The sequence below is a fragment of the Canis lupus genome, chromosome 25, assembly GCF_011100685.1.
Source record: "Canis lupus familiaris isolate Mischka breed German Shepherd chromosome 25, alternate assembly UU_Cfam_GSD_1.0, whole genome shotgun sequence".
In the NCBI taxonomy this organism is placed as follows: Eukaryota; Metazoa; Chordata; class Mammalia; order Carnivora; family Canidae; genus Canis; species Canis lupus.
The window spans coordinates 47,629,060-47,651,088 of record NC_049246.1 but is presented as its reverse complement, the minus strand read 5'-3'; the positions used below and the strand labels follow the sequence as shown (position 1 = coordinate 47,651,088).

The 22,029-nt window shown below is 53.9% G+C and overlaps 1 long non-coding RNA gene across 1 annotated transcript in view; it reads right to left on the bottom strand.

Moving 5' to 3' along the window:
- Positions 1-20,128, bottom strand: part of LOC102155974 — a 68,911-nt gene extending 48,783 nt beyond the window's left edge. Inside the window, exon 1 of the long non-coding RNA XR_005378875.1 lies at positions 19,537-20,128. This is a non-coding gene — a long non-coding RNA (uncharacterized LOC102155974). The remainder of the gene's footprint in view (positions 1-19,536) is intronic.
- Positions 20,129-22,029: the final 1,901 nt, after the last annotated feature.

Genomic DNA, 22,029 nt, shown 5'->3' with positions numbered 1-22,029 from the left:
GCGTGCATTCCACGAGCATTAGGGTACCAGGCAAAACCCTCCCACAGGGATTCCGCAGGAGACTATGGAGGCGAAGAGCTTGCTAATCAGGACGCCGGCCTGCACCAGGGCCGGTGAAGCTTTCCTTCCTTATCGCTCTCGGGAGCACGCACTCACCCACCAGCAGAAAACAGACCTGGGGAAGTAGAGGCCTGCTGCTCATTAGACACAGCGCCTAGTACCGCTAGGAAGCCAAGTGTGGGAGGACTGAACGGAGACTCAAAATATATCACTGGGGTGTTGATCCAGAAGGGGGCCCTGAGATCCCTCCAGTCGCCCCCACCGCCAAGCAAAGCACCTCTCGCCCTTCGGGTCTGCTCTCACTCGTCGCTCACGGGCTGGTCCCAGCCCAGAAATTAGGAGATGAGCCTCCCCGAACCGTCGTTGGCTGAGGTTGGTGGAGCTCTACCCATGAGCGGCACGGGGCGCCTCATGCCCCATCCTGAGCACGCGGGACGTGGCCCCGCCGTGACCTGGCGGGATGCCCTCCGCACACCCTGCAAGTCACCCGCCACACCTGCGTCCCCGCCTGCGCCCTCAGCCCCCGGGGAGGTCTCTGCTGAGGCCACCGAGCATCCTCCCAGGCAGAGTCCGTTGCTCCCCGTCTTCAGAACACGCCCCGCTTCCTCGTACTCCTTTTGCCCCCAGCACCTGCCACGGTGCCTGGGATGTGCAGGTGTTCAGTAAGTATTTGCTGAATGGATCTGAGAACAAATGAAACTCATGTGAACTACAGCAGATGTGGGACTTCGGCAGCCCCGGGTCCCCCACGTGGCACGCAGCTCACCCTTGGGCATTGCCAAGGGTCCACACATCTGCGTTTCCGAGTTGTTAGCAACCACCCCTCGATGCCATGGCCCTGCGACAAATGTGTCTTCCCCTATTCCGTCCCGGCAAAGCCCTTGGTGGAGCAATAAGGAAGCAAAGGGAGCTTTTCGAGGGCCGCCGTGTGCCGGGCACCGAGGTAGAGCTTTCAAGGCATCATCTCCCTCAGTCTCGTCCAGGAATTCCCAGTTGGTCTGCACTGGGTTGGACAGTGTCCCTCAAAAACCCATACCCACCCAGAACCTGTGGACGTGGCTTGGTTTACAAGTGGAGTCTGCGGCTGCAGGCCAGTTAAGCCGAGGCCACGCTGGGTAAGGGTGGGCTCTGAAGCCCATAGGGGAGAATTGGTGTTAGGGACCGAATGCTTGTGCTCCTCCCCCTGCAAAAAAATTCGGATCCCAAAATCCTAATCCCCAGGAGATGGTGTGTGGACGTGGGGCCCTTGGGAGGTGATCAGGTCATGAGGGTGGAGCCCCCGTGGATGGGATCAGCGCCTGGCGAGAGGCGGCCAGAGAGAGCGAGGCTGAAATTGTCAGAAGTAGATGCGGGACGTTTATAGGCCCGCTGGTCTGTGGGTGCAGTCACAGCAGCCCCGATGAAGACCACGGGGATCCTCGCGGGGAGAAGAGGCCCGCAGAGCCCCCGGGGGTGGGAGATGGGGCGGGAGGGGCTGCCGCCTGGCCACCCCAGGCCTCTGCATCTCCAAGCCCAGGAGCTCTCGGGGTGACCAGCAGCCCCCAGAAGCTGGGAGAGAGGCAAGGGGGGGCCTCTCCCCCGCAGGTTTCAGAGGCCACGGGCCCAGAGACACCTTGCTTCAGACATCTGGCCTCCAGACTGTGGGACAACACATTTTATTGTGTTAAGCCGCCCAGGCCATGGCCCACTGTTACTGCAGCCCTCGGGGACGAACCTTCCTTCCTTCCTTCCTTCCTTCCTTCCTTCCTTCCTTCCTTCCTTCCTCCCTCCCTCCCTCCCTCCCTCCTTCCATCCTTAGTAGTGAAGGCGGGGAAGCTGGTTACGCAAACTCGCACCACTCAGCAGCGGAAACCGTGCCACCTGCGGAGCCCAGCCCGAAGCGAACGCGATCTCTTCTCCTCCTCCCTCTCCCTCTACCTGTCCAGGTGGGTTTATTTGCTATTTATGTCATTCTCGCTTGGGCGCAGGGATGCGAGCCAGGTGCCTGCAGACCTGCACAGGTGTCGGACCCACCGCCCAGGCTCCGCCGGGGATGGAGCAGGGTGGGTGAGAAGTGGGACCTCAGGGGGTGCACGCTCCATCGTCCCATGGGACTTTGCTGACAAAACACAGATCCAAAGGTAAAACAGGATTTCCAGTTCCAGATGGCGAGGGCAGAGCACTAAAAGCCCGAGTGCAAGCCCCGCTGAGCGCAGGCCCTGTGACGAACTGGGTCCCACCCCTGATGACACCAACCCAAGGCCGCTCAGGAGAAGGGCAGGAACATCTGAGAAGCCTTCCGTGTGCCCAGCTCTGTGATTTAAAACCCTTGCCTCCCATTTCCTCCAGGCCCTGGTGTGACTATAGTCATTTTCCCAGATGATCCCACTGAGGCTCCCAGCAGCCAAGGAAGGCAAGCCCTTCCCGGACGCTGGCATCGTCTTCCCACAAGTGCTCAGCTCCCCGTGACGGCCCAGCCACCAGCCAGCCCACGCAGCTGATGGAGAAGAAGGTGGCTTCCTTCCAGAGAAGGTTTGGGGGAATTTACACCAAGAAAGATGCAACAAATCCAAAAACCACTGAAGCATAAATAAAAAGAGTCACAGAATACGGTGGAGAGGCAAATATTCGCACCAGAAGACCTGAGCGGAGAGCAGGGACCTCGGTGGCGGCTCAGAGCTCTGCTCCAGGCTCTCTGGCCGCAGTGACAAGGGGAGGGCATGACGATCCCACAGCCCTGGTTCTGGGACTGCCCGCCCACCAGGACAGAGAATGTTTCTCCTATGGCAGAGCCGCAGAGAGGACGTGCCACCTGCGTCTCCACGGGAGGGGCACAGAACAGCAGGATGGACTTCTAGAACTGGGGGATGGCAGTTTGCAGAAACAGGCAGAGGCTCCCAGTCCAGCTGTTTCATAAAACCACGCTTTGGGTGAAGACGGAGGGCCCCACGGCAAGGTGACGGTGCAGTAGAGGAACAGTGACCAAGGGGGATCAGTCTGCCAGGCCGGCCCTGACATCCTCAGCCCTGAGACCCCGGGGTGGAGGGCCCCTGGGTGGACTCGGGAGGGAGTCAGCACGGCCTCGCTGCCCTGGACGTTCTCTGTCAGCGGAGAGGAGATGGAGACGCCCGAGCCATCGTGGGCTGAGTGACGACACCCATGGACAGGTGGACCGTAGGTGCCTCTCCCCTCTGCTGCTCCTGCATAGACACCTGCACCCACTACCTCCAGATGGCAAAAATCTATTTTCAGCACAACAAATGGTTTCAAAATACTCCAAATATTATTCCCTTCTTTGAAAGGATGGTGGGTTTTTGTTTCAGTTGAGATAAGGGTATGTTGCTGACATCATTTCATTGCTTTTTTTTGTTTGTTTTTTTTTTCTGGGTAAAACGTGGCAGGGAGATGCTCATTTGGTGGCCTTGGCCAATGCCAACCTTGGACAGACCGCTGGAGAAAAAAAATCAACCCAGCAGGTGGTGTGAAGGACTCGGATCTTGCAGTCAAGCGTGGAGAAGTGAAGGAGCAGCTGCAGTTGGGTTTGGAGAGCCAGTGGCCTCTGTGCGGGCTTGAACGCTCCGGGTGGCCTAAGCAAGAGGCGGGGCGGCAGCCAGATGGGCAGGGCCCCTCCCCGCCACCGCGGGCCAGCGCTGCGCCCCCCACGCAAGCCCAGCCTCCTCCTGTGTAGATCAGACCATAATGGTTAGAAGGCCCTGAGGATAAGCATCGAGGCCCCCACCTGGAGCTGGAAACACATCCTGCTGGACATCCCTTCCCTCCCCACCCAGCCGGGCTTGCCCCCACCGCACGCACACTCACGGGCACACACCCAGTGATGCAGACAGAGCTCTGGACCCTTGGGAGAAGGCAGCGAGGCAGATAGGAAGCTCTTTGCGGATCCATCTCAGCCCAGAGTCTCGGCGTATGGAGCAGCTGTGGGTCACGGGACCCGGTCTCCTGATCCAGCTACAGGGCGCAGAGAGCTGAGACCAGGAGGAGGAGAGCAGAAGGCAGCAACCTGCTTCTGCCATGCGGAATAAGGCCCGTCTGCGGTCAAGGGGGAGCCCCAGGGTGAGTGGCACCAAGGATTCCGGCCACCCAAGGGCTTCCTGTGTGAGCCATGAGTGGACACAGCACTAAACCCTCCTCAGGGGAAAGGGAGGTACAGGCAAGAACTAAGGGGTTTTTTTCGATCTGTGTAACTGATCCCAGAGCCTGGAAGCCTCTGGATTTGCTTTCAGAGATCTGGACGTTTCCAGGACCCACACCAACCTTAGCTACAGACCTTCCCCATGTCGGACTAGGTCCCTTGCACAGAGGTGGCTTCAGAAAGGTGGCAGGTGAGCAGTCCCTTAGCTTCTGTGCATAAGGCCATTCATAGCAGAAACCAGTCGTTACCCTCAAACCATCCTTCCAAGAGATATAAAAGAAAACTGGAACTGTTAATAAATAAAGATCATTTTCAGCTTTCCCTTGAGTAAATGGGTCACCTCATCTCTCCTGGGCATCCTGCTCCGGCCCAATCACTCAGCATCCACGTCCGAGAACCCTAGGCCCCATGCAGGTGCTGGGGCTGGTGGAGAGGGAGGTTCCTCAGGGGACACGCCGTCTGACACAGAGGGAGAACCACAGCAGGTGCCCACCACAGTCGGACACTCTGTTAAGGAGCAGTGAGCTCAACCCTATGGGCTTCTAATACCAGACTTCAACACAACCAGCAGGCAATGGCCAAGCTGTCTGGTCCCCAATTCCCCATGACTATGTGACCCAATGGGAGCTCCCCCCAATTTCCGGCTTCTTTAGTGCTGGACCCCCAGAGTCAAGGCAGCTGACAAGTGTCACCTTCGGAGCCAACCCTCTGCTGACCAGCAGAGCGTCTGTGAACACCGTGTTAGAAGGATTTCAAGCCAAGCCTGCAGGACTCAGTGCCGGATGGAAGCCGGGTGGATAGGCCGTGCCTGCCACCTCCACCACCAAAGGCCTTAGCGATGCCCCACGTTCATCCCCAAACCTACAGATATTTCTGTTCAGCTGGCTTCGCCTCCCTAGCTTGACCCAAGCAAATGGCCCAACTCCTAAAGAGCTCCTCTGACTCGATACCACAGCGACCTCGAGAGCAGGGCGGCCTCCACCCCTCCCGACTCACCGCTGGGTCTGAGCGTGCAATAGGAGGCCTGCCTGGCCCCAGGGTACAGCTCGCCTGAGACTGTTAGCAAAATAAATTTGGACATAATTAGTTCGCTCAAGCCGTCCACCGCCAAGAAACAGGCTAGAAGGTTTGGGCTGATTCATAATTGTTACTGACACAGCAGGTAATTAGTGTATAACGTTGAGCAGCTGAACCGTAATTCCACTGAGCTTACATCACAAGACCGAAGCATTAGGAAGGATTACTTTCAAAGCGCTAGTAGCTATCGCTGAACTTCCACGTGCTCTCACCTGCGTTTGAACCAAGTCCAGGACCAAAGGCTCGCTGCCACCCTGACGTGGCTCTACGAAGGCCTGGTGGGACCACAACTCATGAGGATCGCTTTAATGAAAAACCCCAACGCTGAGCCCAGGACTGCGAACACCTGCATCTGGGAGTACCCTTTCCCCTGCTGGCTTCCCCCACCGTCCCTCTATGAGGGTCTCTGGTTGCAGCTGTCCTTGCTACCCTCTGCCCAAAGCATGGCTTCCCTCCTTGTCTCCTCACCATCAAGACTGATGAGTCCATGGGGCTTGACTTCCCATGTGCTGTTGTGGTTGTCAGTACCTTTTATGAGAGTGACCAGAAGAAAGAAGCCCCTTCTTCTGGGGCTTTAGGAAGACCTGGTCTTCCTAAATCTGCCCCTTTAAGACCACAGATGGTCCGTGCATTCTATTCGTGTACCTTTGGGGTGTGTTCTGCTTGTAAGAACATGACATCTGTCCCCTGGGCACTAATTTCCAAAATAAGTGGGTACGCTACAGGATTAACTCCCAAGTTCCTGAACAGCCCTGGACATGCATCGTGAAGAGTCAAAGACACCCACTTCTGTTCTGCTCGCTTCATGGGCTAATACAAGTGGTGTCACCCCAGGAGGAGCTGGTTCTGCTCTTGCATTGTGTGTGTTCATACCTAAGGCATGTAGACAAGTGCCTGGCTGTGAGTAAGTGCCCTGTGAGTCTTCACCTTCACCAGCCAATCACAAACCACCTCTTTCTAATTCATCCCAAGTCACATCAAGGAGAAAATCCATCCTACTCGACCATAAAGAAAAGAAGGTCTTGGAATTTAGCAGACTGGAGCTCCAAGGCTAATGGCATTTCCCTGGCCTTGCTGGTAGGAGAGATCAGAGGCATGCCATCTTGCAAAGTGACCGAGAGCCTGAGGGACAATGGATGACAAGTCCTCATCACACCATGGGCACCCCATGAGTTAGGCTATTGTCCCCAGGGACCTGGTGGCACAAAGGAACAGCACCTTCTCCCATATCTTTATGCCTGGAGCACAGATCTTTCCCACCTCACTCAGGGTGCATCTCTCATTTAGTGATATCTCGTTAAGGAGCTGTCACCTAAATCCTTCATTTTATTGTGAAAATCAGCATTACGCAAACAAATGGGGGGGGGGCATCACGGCTCCCCTTTTCATTGTTTTCTCACTTTTCTGTTTCTTTCCACAATAAATCCAAAGTAAATCACAAACATAGACAATAACTTGATTTTTTTTTTTAAGTAACAAATAAAAGTGAGAAAGGAAAGAAGTCAGGTGAGCTAAGAAGGCGGCTGCGATTATCACTTGACTCTGAGTCTTGCATTTGAAGACGGCAGTTGGAGGCCGTAGGCTTCATCCCCCTCCACTCTTAAGAACCCCCCATTGGATTTTCTTTGAAAATAGAAGAGAAAAAAAAAAATAGAAGAGAAATTCTGTAGCAGAACTGGAAAATAATGCTGGTGTCACCGTGGGTAATAAATAACAAGGACTCCCTCCCTGTAGGTATGTCGCTGATGGGACAAGGACCCCGTTTGCCATTAGGAGTGTGACAAAGTCATGCGGCAAAAGAACAAGGGCCGGAAGACGTTACTGCAAATATCTTTGGAAAATCCAATCTGTCATCATACTATTGACTATCTTCCCATCGCCTCTAGTATTAACATTTAAGGAACTAGTTCGAATACGTGGTATGGAGATAATTGTTTAGGATTCATCTGTATTTCAAAATAAAATTAATGAGGAGCCACTGGGTGACTTTTTATGAAGTATAAACAGGAGGTAGCCCCCCGACCAGTGAGCAGTAACACGCACAAGTGTGAGGCTGGCAGCTCGACTGGGTCTTAGACTGGTCCTGTGGTCTTTGCACCATGTTCTATGGCCGTGCCCTGGGGCTCGCTGGGTAGAGGCGGGGAAGAAGGGAGCCTCCTTCTCCTGACTTACACCTTAACCAGAGTAGCTGTGATTTTTCTCTTTTTCTCTGTATTTTGTTTCACCTGAACCACGGTCATGTATCTCAAAAATGTTTCAACACCATGAAGCTAATCCAATCTGCCTTGTTTATAGACAAGGAAACTGAGGCTGGCCTCCATGGGACCCGCTTAAAGTCCCAGAGCTGCCTGAACACCGAGCAGATCCCAGGGCTCAACTCTGTACCCTTATCCGGGGATCCTTGCTGAAACATCGGGCGGCCCCCACACCCCTGGGCTTCCCCGCATCTCTGTAATCGGGGTCGGTCACATGGTCCACTGTGGGGCCCTCACCACACTTCTGAGTCAGCAGGTGCTTTTGTTATCACAAAACATAAGCTGGAATTAGAACAGCAGAGTCACACAATGCGGCCAGACCTGACATTTTCCTCATAGGACTGGATGGAAAGAGGAGAAATTAGATCATTTTAGATTATTTCAGAAAATAAAATGCAAAACAAACAAGCCTGAGGATAAGCACGGCCCTTGGGTTCTGTTGGATCCTCAGAGGCCTTTCATTTCTGCTCGACTTGCTAAACAATGTCAAGACCCAAAAATGTCAGTGACATCTATTACTGGAGACTACGATGGGTTGTTTTCTTTTTTTTAAAATGGTTAAAACCTGGATTGTTATCTCCTGTTTAGCTTGCAGAAATGTCAGGACGTGCACCACGTGAGAGCCAGCCAGCCCGACACACGCCTCGGACAGGCTCGCAGTCCTGGTACTTCAGATCTCTCATCTGGAATTCATTAAATGGTAATATTATTAAGCTCCTAGTCAAATGGAAAAAAGAGCTGTATTCATTGGAAATGCGAAGGTATTCGAATGTCAGCAACCAGGCCGTACCTCCAGGGACAAGGTTTTCTTGAGAGAAGTGTTACCACAGCAACAAGTCTGTTTTTCTGGTGATTTCACCATTTCCGCATTGTTGTCACCAAACCTCACCGTCAAAAATAATGTGGGATATGTAACAACTCTCTGTGTGGGTGCAGCACCTTCCCCCCGCGGTCAGCCAGCCTCCGTTCATGGCACCCCAGCCCCCAGCCCCAGGGATGAGCAGAGCACCTCTCGGCAGGTCAGACGGGGTGGATGGACCCGGCTGAGGTCACCCAGGTGAGAAGTGGGTGAGTTCCCTAGAGTTGGTTCTAGAACGCTGCTCCTCGGTCTCCTGGCTGAATGCACCACCCTGGGTTCCCCCTCCATGACCCCTGGGCCCCAGATGCTTCTGCTACCGGCTGAACCGGGTTCCCCAAAATTCACGCATTGTAAACCTAACCTCCGATGTGGCTGTATTTGGAAGGCAGTGCTTCTAGGGAGGTCATTAAAGTTAAACGAGGTCACAAGTCGGGCTCTAAGCAGATAGGGCTGAGGCCTCATCAGGAATGAGGCCTCTCTCGCTCCCTCCTCCCACCCCACGTACACAAAAGAAGGGCCATGTGCGGACACAGAGAGCGAAAGCGGCTGTCTGCAAGCCAGGCAGTGGGCTCCCACCGGAATCCCTGTTTGCCAGCATCTTGATCTCCGACTCCTGGCTTCCAGAACTGTGCAAAAAATAACTACCGTGTAAGGCCCCTGGTCTGAGAGCTTTGCAGTGGCAGCCCAAGCTGACCAGGAGCTGAAGGCCTTCGAGGGCCAAGGGAAGGAGCCCAGGAAGCAGGGTAGGGGCCCTTCCTGAAGAAGCAGAGCAGGTGGGAGTGCAGGTGTGAGTGCGGCCTGCAGGGGCGGGGCGTGCGGTCACTGCTCTGCGCAGGTGGCCTCGGGGCCTGAGAGCAGGGCCAAGCATAAAGCCTGGGCCACGGCGCTCCCCAGCTGGGGGCAGAGTCCGCTGAAGGGCAGCAAGGCAATGGGCCCCACTCCTGCGGGCAGAAATGCGGAGCTGCAGACCCGGTGCTGCTCAGCGATGCCGTGGGAGCCGGGCCAGCAGCATCCCCCCCGGCCGGAGGCAGTATCAGAAGGCAGCCAGGGCCAAGGGCAGAAGTGGCATCCCAGCAGCCTCCCTAGGCAGTCAGGCCCCAGTAGGTGTCCCTCCACTCCGGCCAGTGCCAGGAGGACACCAAGAGGGCCATCTCGACCCCTGGGGCCAGGGCAGGTGGAAGGAAAGAAAGTTGGTGGGGGCAGGCTGCTTTGTGCAAGCTCCTGAGAAGATACCGGAGGGTCCAGAGAGTGGGCAAGAGCCCAGCCCTAGGGCTCAGGCGGCAGGTCTGGACCGGACATGCAGAGCAAGGAGCGCACTGGCCCACAGAAGGGATGGGGACCAACATGTGACGAGGCCAGCTGTCACAGTGAATTGCACCCCCACCCAAATCCGTTTGTGGAAGCCCTGGCCCCGGACCTCAGAACGTAGCCACACTGGGGACGGGGCCTTTGCAGAGACGCACGAATGAGGCCATTAGAGAAGGCTCTGCTCCAGTGCGACTGGTGTTCCCTGCGGGAAGAAATGCAGACCCCTGAAGGACACCAGGAGGGGCAAGCACAGGGGACACGCCAGGTGAGGACACCGAGGGAAGACGGGCATCTGCGTGCCGAGGAGAGAGCCCAGCAGAAAGCAACCCCGCGGCACCCTGACCTCCGAGCTCCAGCCTCCAGAACTGGGAGGAAGTGAGCTTCGTCAGGGAAGCCCCGTCGGGGGCACCTTTACCGCAGCCCCGGGGCAGGGCCACACGTCGCCCAGGGACAGTGGGGATGCTGCAGGGGAACACGCAACGGACTTGGAGACAGTAAGCCACAGAGAAGGGCCACTGAGCAGAGCCCCCCACGCCCTGCAAGCTCCGCGGCACCTGCTCATGTAGACACGCCCCAGGGCGGGCACCTGCACACGTAGACAGGCACCCAGGAGGAGGCAGGATCGGGTGGGGCCGGTTCCCTGCAGAAAGCAAAGGCTGTTTCTGTGAGCAGGAGGCGAACCCAGGGCCTGGACTGGGGGCCGTCGGGTGAGGGCCGACTCTGGACACAGCAAGAGGACGTGCTCTTCCCGAGGCTTCAGGGTGAAGGGCAGGCGTGACGGGCAGCGGCATCAGTGCAGGGCAGGGGTCCAGGGAAGATTTTACAATTTTATTTTATTTTATTTGGGGTAAAGAGCATGCATACAGCGTGGGCAACTCGAGACTGCTCTTGTGGAAGACGGGGAAGCAGCGCGTGGCTGGAATGGGATGCATCCTACACCATCCGCAGAAAACACCTGGCCTGCTCCGCCAGGACGCCAAGACCCCAAGGACAAAGCCATTAAACACTCAGACCCCAGCGGATGCGAGCCAGACACGGTGATGCCAGCCCTCCCCATCAGGCAGCCGTGGGAATGTGGATGGAAGGTATCGAGCGTCAGAGGGGCCCCAGGGTGGCTCAGTCTGTTAGGCAGCCTGACTCTTGGGGTCGGCTTAGGTATGATCTCAGGGTCATGAAATCGAGGCTCCTGTGGGGCTCCATGCTTAGTGCAGAGTCTGCTTGAGACTCTCTCTCTCTCTCTTCTGCCCCTCCCCTCTGCTCACTCTTTCTCAAATAAATAAATGAATCTTTAAAGAAGAAAAAGAAGAAGATGAAGAGAAAGAAAGGCACCTGGGTGGCTCAGTGGTTGAGCATCTGCCTTTGGCTCAGGTCGTGACCCCAGGGTCCCGGAATCAAGTTCCACATCAGGTTCTCCACAGGGAGCCTGCTTCCCCCCCTTGCCTGTGTCTCTTATGAATAAATAAATAAAATTTAAAAGAAGAAGAAGAAGAAATCGTGCTTCAAAGGACGTGATGTTTTTCTCAGAACTACATCGATGCAGGAAGGGATGGAAAGAAAGGCTTGATGCCTATCTCCTTTCACCTCTGATCTGGAGATCCGAAGGTCTGAAGACCAAGGGCAAGAATGCGCCTCGAAGGAGCCAGGCCACAGGGGTCATGGCCTGGGCTGCAGAGCAGAGGGACTCATGAATTTGGAGGCTGTCACGGGTGGACCGCGTCTTCCCAAAAAAAGATATGTGGAGGTTCCATCCCCAAGCCCCTCAAAATGTGACCTTTCCTAGAAATGACTTTGTTGCAGATGTTCTCAGTTACGATGAGGTCACACTGGAGTAGGTGGGCCCTCGGTCCAGCAAGAATGACCCATGTCCTTAGGACAAGACAGCTGCGTGAGGCCAGAAACACAGGGAGAACGCTGTGTAAACACAGGGGATCTGAAGGATGCGCATTCAAGCCCAGGAACGCCCAGGACGGCTGCCAAGGATTGACGCCGAGGGAAAGCAGGGCAGGTTCCCCATGGAGTCTCCAGGGAGCGCACGGCCCTGGGGCCACCTTGATTTCAGACTCTCACTCTCCAGAACTTTGAAACCACAAATCAGGAAACTGCTGCAGGGAGATGGGCTGGCGAGCTGGCACATTTGGGCAACAGCCATGAGCAAAGCCCCGGCCAGAGGGTCAGGAGCAGAGGCAGTGAGTGAGCTTCCTGGGAAGACGGAAGGGGCAGGGCGGTTGGGGAGTGGTGGACATTCCAAAGGGGATGAAGGGCATGACCTTCCTGCCACCCCTGCAAGGTCATCTGCCTGGATGTAGCTGTGGGGGCTGGAGTAGGAGTTTGAGGAGCCAGAGGAGAGCCAGGGACATCTGACAGGGAAGGGAGAGGAAGGTTCTGAAGAAGGACACAGTTTCGAGGGTCTGTATTAAAAGGCATCCGTACACTTGGCACCAGTCTACATGGTCTTGGGATTTTTCTCCAGTAGGATCTATACTGGGATGGGACGGGATGGGGATGTGTGTATCAACCCTGGGCTGGGAACCTACAGTGTGGACTCTGTGGAGGAGCACGACCCAGCAGGATTTTCTTCGATGAAGGAAATGTTCTCTATTTTTTTTCTTCCATTTAAATTCAGTGAATTAACATAGAGCATATTATTAGTTTCAGGCATAGAGTTCAGGGATTCATCAGTGGCACTGAACACCCAGCGCTCATCACATCCCATGCCCCCCTTCATGCCCGTCCCCTAGTTACCCCATCCTCCCACCCACCCTTCTCCAGCAACCCTCATTTTGTTTCCTATAGTTAAGAGTCTCTCATGGTTTGTCTCTGATTTCATCTTATTTTTGCCTCCCTCCCCTATGATTCTGTGTTTTGTTTCTTAAATTCCACATCGGAGCGAAATCATGTAATTGTCTTTCTCTGATTGACTTAGTTCACTTAGGATAATACCCCCCTAGTTCCATCCACATCATTGCAAATGGCAAGACTTCTTCTTTTTTTTTTTTTTTTTCCTGATGGCTGAGAAATCTGCAGGGTCCAGTGGGAGAGCCACGAACCACACATGGATACTGAGTGCTTTAACACAGGCTGATGCAACTGACCAACTGAATTTGCTTTATTTTCACTGACATAAAAGGAAATAACCACAGGTAGCTCTCGGCTGCCACGTTGGATCCGGCATGCCGTAGGGCAGAGAGGGAAGGCAAGGCTGGTTCGAGCCAAGGAGCACGCTCAGGGAGGTAGGACCACAAGGTCAGAGGCCAAGTTGGACACTCATCCGGGCAAAAGGACAGTCTGGAATCACTACATTGTTTCTTTATTAAACGTCTCAAGGGGGAAATTGGTGAGGGCCCAGAAGTTGGTGGGCAACGCCTTGGACATTTTTAGGGGTGACAGCTGTGTTGAGACATAAATGCTGGAAACTATAATCTTTCTCTAACACCATGGTTCTTTCCTCATTTGACACAGGCCTCCATGCCCTCCAAGCATCCTGGGCTTCTCTTACGTGTGAGCAGCTTTCTGAAATGTGTAAAGCCTTCCCAGATGTGCCAAGGAGATGTGTCCCAGAGAAACTACAGGCAGGTATTTTCTTTTTTTTTTTTTTCTTTTATTTTTTTTTAAATCTTTTTTTTAAAATTTTTATTTATTTATGACAGTCACAGAGAGAGAGAGAGGCAGAGACATAGGCAGAGGGAGAAGCAGGCTCCATGCACCGGGAGCCTGATGTGGGATTCGATCCCGGGTCTCCAGGATCGCGCCCTGGGCCAAAGGCAGGCGCCAAACCGCTGCGCCACCCAGGGATCCCTGCAGGCAGGTATTTTCATGGTGCTTCATTGTTTCATTGGATCCTTCCCCCAACGTTTTAAAGAAAACCCTTAGGAGGGATAAGATGCCTGTTGATTAATTAAACTGTATAATAAGTCATTTGGCCTCTCCTGGGCCTTATAAAGCTACAGATATTCCATAAAGGAGCTCCTAAAGGAACTACAGTGTCTGGAGAAAAATATTTAACCACCCCGAATCCTCTGCTAAGTTTCTCACTGGTTTTCTTGAGGACAAAATGCATTTTTGGAAGCTTGGCAGTTTCCCTTTGCTCACCCCCCTCCCCATAAATTCTTGGATCCTTAAATGGGGGAGCCATGCTCCCTAGGCATATTCCAGAAAAGCAAGCTGGAACACGATCTCCAGGCAGAAAGCACCCAGTCCAGACCTCCAAACTCAATGCAGAGTCTCTTCCCCTACATAATGTCATCTCCTGAGCACCACTGACCCAGAAAGAAGCAAAAAATTCACCCCTCTGGATGCCTGGGTGGCTCAGTAGGCATCTATCTGCCTTCGGCTTAGGGTGTGATCCCGGGGTCCTGGGATCGAGTCCCATATCAGGCTCTTCACACGGAGCCTGCATCTCCCTCTACCAGTGTCTCTGTCTCTTTCTCTGTGTCTCTCATGAATAAATAGTCTTTAAAAAAATTCACGCCTCTTCTCAAAGCTCCCTAAAATGTCCACCATGGTATTTACCCAGACACAAGGAGGAAAAAAGAGCTGTCTTACAAACAGCCACACTAAAGAATTCTAAGTACAGAAGAAAAATAAATGTTGGGAAATCGATACTTGTGCCAATAATGGAAAGATGTGCCTGCTGATATGTTTGAGAACAGCTGACACACTGTCCTATTAAGAGAGGAGGACACGGGGATCCCTGGGTGGCGCAGCGGTTTGGCGCCTGCCTTTGGCCCAGGGCGCGATCCTGGAGACCCGGGATCGAATCCCACGTCGGGCTCCCGGTGCATGGAGCCTGCTTCTCCCTCTGCCTGTGTCTCTGCCTCTCTCTCTCTATCTGTGTGTGACTATCATAAATAAAAAATAAAAATTTATAAAAAAAAAAAAAAAAGAGAGGAGGACACGGGCCACAGGGCCAGGCACCAGGCTCACACAACCCAGGGGGATGATGCTCTGTGCCCCAGATGCCAGTCACTGGCCAAAATAAATCTACAAGTGTAAAAAGCCCGGGAGGAGGGAGTAGCTGCCAGGTGTTCCCAATGAAAAAATTCACAAAATGGGGACACCTGGGTGGCTCAGCAGTTGAGCATCTACCTTTGGCTTGGGTCATGACCCCAGGGTCCTGGAATAGAGACCCACATCAGGTTCCCCACAGGGAGCCTGCTTCTCCCTCTGCCTGTGTCTCTGCCTCTTTCTGTGTGTCTCTCATGAATAAATAAATAAAACCTTTATAAAAAAAAAAGAAAAGAAAAAATTCACAAGATGAATGAAAACTCACCTTGTGTAATATTTTTCCTGGATTGACAAAAGATACCCGGTAACCCTGTGTTGAGGCCGGCTGTGGTCTCTGCTAGTGCCAGAGCTGGGGTGCGTCTCAGGGCCCCGGGACTGTGTGACCCACGTGCCCCCAGACCCCCACGACCCTGTGCCCTACCCCGTGCTCCCCACCCCAACCGCTGTGGCTCAGGGAAAGAGAACACTTTGTGGGCAGCAGCTACTCCTCCGCTCTGTGGATTTTTCATACCTAACCCCTCAGTGCTCTACTTTTGCTGCTTCCCCTTTATTCAAACATAATTGACCAAAAAAAAAAAAAATCATTCAGCGAACCCTCATTAAATACCGTCGTTTTTATTCTAACGTAGTGGTGATGATGTCATTTGAGGACTTTTGAAAAACAACTTTTTTCCCCCTCCAAACCTATGAAGTCGGCCTCGCCTCTTGAAAGGCTGAGTGTTATCTCAGTAAAATGAGTATCCCCAGGCGATGTTTTCAGAGGCAACGGGCTGGTCAACCGTACACAGGTGACCAAAACGGCAATATTTCTCTCTAGCCAAACAGCCCATGAGGTTTCTCTTACTAAAGCAACATCCAGAGCTCGCCTTTGGCTCCTGCTGGTAAAAATCAATTTTAGCGCCAGCACAGACCGCGGGGTCTAGTGATTAATGGAGTCATTCTGGATGGGGTGTTTGGTAGCATAGCTAACGTCTTTCATGAGCTGCAGGGCTAAACACAAGTCAGTCACTCTGGCTTGTGAGTTCTGTTCTCAGCAGGAAGACGAGACCGTTCAGGAGGATGTTGGGTGGGGTGTGCCCCTCTCCTTCTGCAAGTCACCTGCCAGGGCCTGGGGGGAGGTGGGAGTGCAAAGCAGCCTGAGGTCAGTCAGGAGGCTTCCCCATCACCCGTCTGGAGCAACGGCCCCGTCGCACCGCGTCCCCAGGCTCAGGAAGGCACAGCACCGACGGCCCGGGTTCCGTAGCGACCACTGTGTTGTCTGCAGATCTGTCCAAGGCGCGGCCCCCCACCAGCCAAGGCTGCTCTCCACACAGACCCTGCAGGTAATTTGAGAGGAGCCTGCTTCCCCCTGGGACTGTCGCCAATGAGTCCTGGCATGATTTGTGTTGTTTGGTTTTCATTAGGGAACAACCTGCAGATAGTCGCTTGCAAAAACGCAGCCCGCCCCGAGGATGGATGTGGCAGGTCTCGGCCCACGTTCTGAGAGCTTCGTGAAGGTGCATAAAGCAGGCGGCTGGGTGGCAATGAGTGAAGTCTGCGGTCTCTCAAAGGGACGGGCCTCCTTCGTTCATTCCTTACCCCAGCAGGTGCGCGTGGCCCCTCTGGGACTTGGGCACCTATGAGGATGGGAAGACGTCAAGATGAGCCGGACGGTCTCCTGTTTGCTGTCCATCCTCCCAACGCCTTCTAGGTGAGGAACACGGCAGAAGCTGGAGGACACGCAAGTGAAACAAAACCCAGACCATTTTCCTGTGTGTCGCGGCCGCACAGGTGGACACGGTGCCTCGCCCTTCTCTGTCACACCTGAGATCGCATCAAGATGGAGCATCAGATGCGCTAGAGGCTCAAGGACCAGTGGTCAGTGTGGACAGTGTGAACAGGACCAGTGTGAACAGCGGCCTCGAGAAAGCCTGTGGGGTGCATTCGGATTATGACCCCTCAAGGAATTTCACCTCTTCCAGGAAGCCGGGGGCAAGCTGGAGCCCCATGCCTTTGTCCAAACCGAACCAGCGGACCTCAGGGCATGCTGCCTGCCCACCATCACTTCCTCAGGCCCTGGCGAAGACCCGAGGGTTACGTGAGTTGAGTCATCATAGGTGGGGTCAAGAATTTGTTTTTTATTTCCCCCACTGTTAACAATATTTGGAAATACATGAATTCCCCAAATATTATGCATGTAACCACAGGGTGGGGCTTTAGAAACGAATCACAAGGGGCTATGAAAATGGAAAAGAACTTGACATCTGAAATGTAAGAACAAACAACCTCTAGTAAATCTGTATAAAGAGAGTGATGATACGGAAAGAATTCTTCTTCGAGGGGGCCAAGAAGAGCGCAGGGCAATCCGCCGCGTCCGGATGAAGTTACACCTGCCAAGTGTGCTGATGGGGGAACGAGCTAATCCACGGATGCGGTGTGACGACCTCCGAGGCCCGCCTGCAGGCACAGGCATTCCCAGCCGTGTCCAGGCCTGCCCCTCACAGGCTTCCTCACCCCTGCCCCCCACAGCTGTCCCTTGACGGGACTGTCACACATGGCAGCAAGAGTGAAAGAAGCCGGTGGGCGAGAGGACGGGGAGCCGGCGCTGATGGACAAGTGGGAGGCGCTGGCCTGTCCCAGAACTATCTTGACCACCTCTCACTTGGAGACGGAGGCCAGAGTGGAGTCCGTATTCTAGAGGAGAGAGTCCAGCTCAGAGGGGCTGACTCGCTTGTCCAGAGCGGAGAATTTGAATCTAGATAGGTCTGACTCCTAAGCTCTGATGCCATCTCCAAGCCAGAACGGGCCGGAGAGAAAGCAACAAGCAGTTGGCAGGCAGAGGAAGCCAGCTTTGGGGGACGGGCAGTACTTGCTTCCAGAGCCCCACTGTGAGCTCGGTGGTCCATCCCAGGGAAATCCCAAATCAAAGTCTGACTCATTGAGCTCCTGGCTTCGAAGACTCGAGCTGGTGGAGGAATCCAGTGAAGACTGGTCCACTGGTGTCACCTGGCCCACCCTAAAGCCCGGGACATTTGGAGAAAGGCAACCCAAAGTGGAGGCGAGCACACGTCCTGTGGCCCAAAGCCAGGCCTGACCTCCATGATTATGACCCTCTCAGTCTTGGCCAACTTCTTGGAGCTGCGTGAACATCCCAATGGATCCGCTCAGTCTGCACGTTCCCTACTGGAGGGAAGGGCTGCCAAAGAGAACAGTCATTCAATTGTATAGGAAGTCAATGAGCCTCTGCGGGGCCGGCGACGTTGCCAGGCACCGTGCGAGACCCCGGAGCCACAGAGGTGCAGAAGCCGCTCCCCCCAAGAGAGGCCAGTTCTTGCAATATGATTGAATGAGAAACTGTTAACCACAGAGAAATAGGCAAACGCTCCGGCTGCTGACCATTCGAATGTATGGGTATTTTCTGGATCAATTAATCTAAAGTAGACACCACACGTGAGTGAATAGCTCACCATAGAAATGACTGTTGAGGCAAAGCCAAGCTTTCTGATCAGAAAAGCAGCTAAAAGCTTGGCCTCCCTTCTCTATAAAGGATCTTCACCACGGCGTGCAGCCTCTGATTAGCCTTCCCTAAAAACGCTATCAAGTTTCAGAACTTTTGGGATTTTATACCAAAAACGAGCCACGTGGTTTGGGGGTTTCCACCTACGTCGCCTACCATATCTTTATGGCAGCGACCCAGCCTCTAAGAATAAGCTTTTCATCCATGTGGCGATCAATATTATTTTTATAAGTTGTCAGGAGAAAGAATGAATTGCCAGCTTAACAACCTCTGAGTAACCTTAGAAGACCGAATCTAGCTATCCGAGAGAGAGGAAGGGAAAAATGAACCTCCAAGTAGAAATTGATGAACTTGGCCTGGTTTTAAACCTACTTCTTCATCTGCCCTTCCTTTTGAGCAGAACCCCAAAGGCCCTATTAAACTATTTTCAAACGCTACTCCTGAATGGCAATCTTGTTTGGCCTTTGGATAACTTCCGACTTTGACCAATTCTGTAAAATAAACGTGCATTTCATCAGGGTGCCTGCTCTTGGAAACGAAGAATCGAGGACTTATTTTCAAATCCACAGCTCAGAGGGAAGGGAGGAGAAACAGAATTCTTTTGTAAATTGGGTTTGGGTCTCTGGCAGTGCTGGCCTGGCTGTCTCAGAACGCCCCCTGGGTCCCTGACACAGTCTGCGGAGACCGAGTCCTTCTGGAGGCAGCCTAGGGGAGCGGCCCCAGAACCCGCCAGGGAGGGTAAATGCATGAGGCTTAGGTTCCGATTCAGGCCTCATGCATTTACCCTCCTCGTGCCAGCACCTTTATGCATGAAACAAGGGTGATAACAGCATCTCCCTCCAAAATCCAGATGGAGACCAAGTGATAGGCTTAGCCCAGCACTGAGCACCTGCACTGGATTCTCCTCCTCCCACCTGCTGCCAAGAGCTCAGACCTCAGACCGTGGTTGGGCTGCGTCCACTCCCCCGTCTCCAGTGGTGGCTCCCATGGCATTCACTGCCGAAGCCACCAAAACACCTAAGCTGGAGCAAAACTGCCAGGAACTCCTGCTTTTAAATGCTAAGGAAACAGTAGTTTTTTGTTTTTTTTTTTTTCAAGTGTGTGGGCCTCATACTACCGTATAAGTCAAAACACATGGAGTTACTTCTTGTGCCTTTTGCACGGAGAAAAAAAAAATCCATATATAGTTTGGTATCTTAGTGTCCAGTCTCTGAGCAGGAAACCATTTGACACCATGGGAAGCCCACATCCGAGGCCGCCTCCTGCACAGATGAGCGTCTGTGGACTGCGATGCCCTATCTGCAATCCCCTCCGAAGTAGCCACAGATGCACGTGCATGAGACCGTACCTTAATCCGTCCAAGCCGATGGTGCTCCTGCCTCCACTGTGACTGTTACCGCTGCATCCCCTCTGCAGGCAATGTAACGGAGGGCAAGCTCGGAGTGCCGCCCATCGTCCACGTGTCGGTTCACCAGCTCCGCCCTGAGCCAGGCTCGGAGCCGGGCCCTGGGCGAGCAGGGACGGTTCCCCATCCAGGGCCCTCGCGTCTCGCTGGGGAGACAGGAAGTGAAGGTGGGCAGGATGAAGCACAAGGGAAGCCCAAGGGGGAAATAACGTCTGCTGACGGCACCTGCCCCATCGTGAGGGTGCACGTCTATCAGGCATCGTGCCATGAGTGTATACGCTGTCTCTGGTGTAATCCTCACAAGCCCATGAAGAAGAAACCTCCAGTCTCTACCTAGTAGAGTCAGAGAAACTGAAGCTCTGAGAGGTTATGTAACTTTTCTTGAAGTCACACAGAGGTTAAGTGGGGACTAAAACCCAGCTCTAGTAGAACAGAGTTGGGAGTTTTGACCATTCTTTGCTTTGTTTTTAAATATTTCACTTATTTCTTCATGAGAGACACACACAGAGAGGCAGAGACACAGGCAGAGGGAGACGCAGGCTCCATGCAGGGAGCCCGATGTGGGACTCAATCCCAGGACCCCGGGGTCATGCCCTGAACCAAAGGCAGATGCTCAACCACTGAGCCACCCAGGCGTCCCTTGACCGTTCTTCTACACGCCATCTGTTTCACCTATGACCTCTGCGTTGCCAGCCACACCTTCTTCTAGGTTGTCTGCTGTTCATAACCCCTGAGACACTTGATGGTAGAGGGTGGGAGGTAAAGGGAAATACCTATATGTGAAGTATTATCAGTCAACTCCTGAGCTTTCTCTACAAGGAAGTGCTTGGTGAGCTCAGCACGATTTGGCGCTCTGAACAACCCCGGAACTCAGTCTGAGGAGGAGATAGGGTCACTTATTAAACATAACCTATTCAACTCATTTGCAGATTCTTCTGTGCAGCCAAGCTTAACCGCGCGAGGTTAGTAAGGGTGGCACGGAGCCCTGCCCAGCCTGGCTCCCGCTCGCTGCGGGCTCCACCCAGCACAGGGGGCTTCCAGTTCAACGGGAATCACCACTCGCAGGAGCCCTGGTCCATGAGAGCCGGAGAGCCCCGAGTTTTGCAGGTCGCCCTGTCCTGCCTGGTGGTCACGCCCATGCCGTTGGATTTGGCGGCCAGGCCCGCTGCTCAGGCTCCCCTCTGTGGAGAGGTTTGCGCAGCCTAATTGCCTTCCCGGGGACTAAGAGGCACTTTGTGGATCAGTTCTAATCCATGGCCTTGGGCTCTTCCTAAAGTAGTTCCGAGTGGGTCCACACACTTCTCAGATGTCTCCGATGACTTGATTTTTCCATGTGAGGTTGAGCACGTGATACGTTTCCCAGGTTGGGTGGAAACGTGCCACACGCGTTTGCTGGGATGCTGGGCAAGCCGTTCACGGAGGAGACCATTTCCTCCTGTTGCTTCCCAAAGGGAGAGCTGCTGATTTAGCCGTCCAGGCCAGAGCCTCTGCAGGACACGTCTTCCTGCCACTCAACAGCAGTGCTAGCCCCTCGGGTAAAATCAGCTCCCCCACAGCCGTGCCCAGCCCTTGAAAGGCAGGAAAGCTCTATCAAGGTCCCCGAGACGACATTCTGCAGGAGGCTCACCCACGGGGTGAGTCTGGGGACCGATGGATGTGCCAAGGCTGACTTCCCTCTCGTGCACCTCCGGGATGCTCACACTTACATCAAAACAAAGAAACAACTCAGCTCTTGGGCTCTGCGGCCCCTAAAAATCCTCTGTGGGCCTGTGAGTCCAAATTCTAATCTGAAGGATGATCAGAATCACCTGGAAAATTTTAGAGTGTGCTTTGTAGGGTTCACTGTGGAGCTCCTAAAGCAAAACAGCCACGGGCGGACCCCAGGAGTCACTCCTGTTTCCAGCCCTCCCCAGTGGGCATCCCTGTTGCCAGGCTTGGAAACCCTGCCAGGTTCAATATTAGTGCTGCAGGCTAACCCAGCCAGAAATACATGTTCTGTAAAGAATGGGCTCCACACAGCCACCGAAGCTAAGAAGGTTTCTTTGCTCCAAGACTCCCTGAGCCTCGGACCCTCTCAGGGGCAGGTGAAGTTCCCACCAACGCAAGGCAGCACATCCTAAACCTGTCTGATCTGACCCCAGAAACCTCTTTCTCAAGGAACGCTCCAGGACTCTGGTGGGGCTGGGCACCCCTGGAGAAATGTCGCCAGGACACAAAGAAGCAGACATCCCCTTCATTCGTCATCCTCAGCATTAGTCCTGGAGCTCATGCTGCCCGGAGCTGAACGCGGCTGAGACGCGTTACCCTGAAACCAATCCCGACGATCCTGCCGGCCGACCTCAACCAGGACACCTGCGCTTGCTGCATCTGTTTCTTCCCCGTGCAACAGAGCTGCCTGAACCCCACAGTCTCGCATCTGAGAAGGGGGAGTCTGTA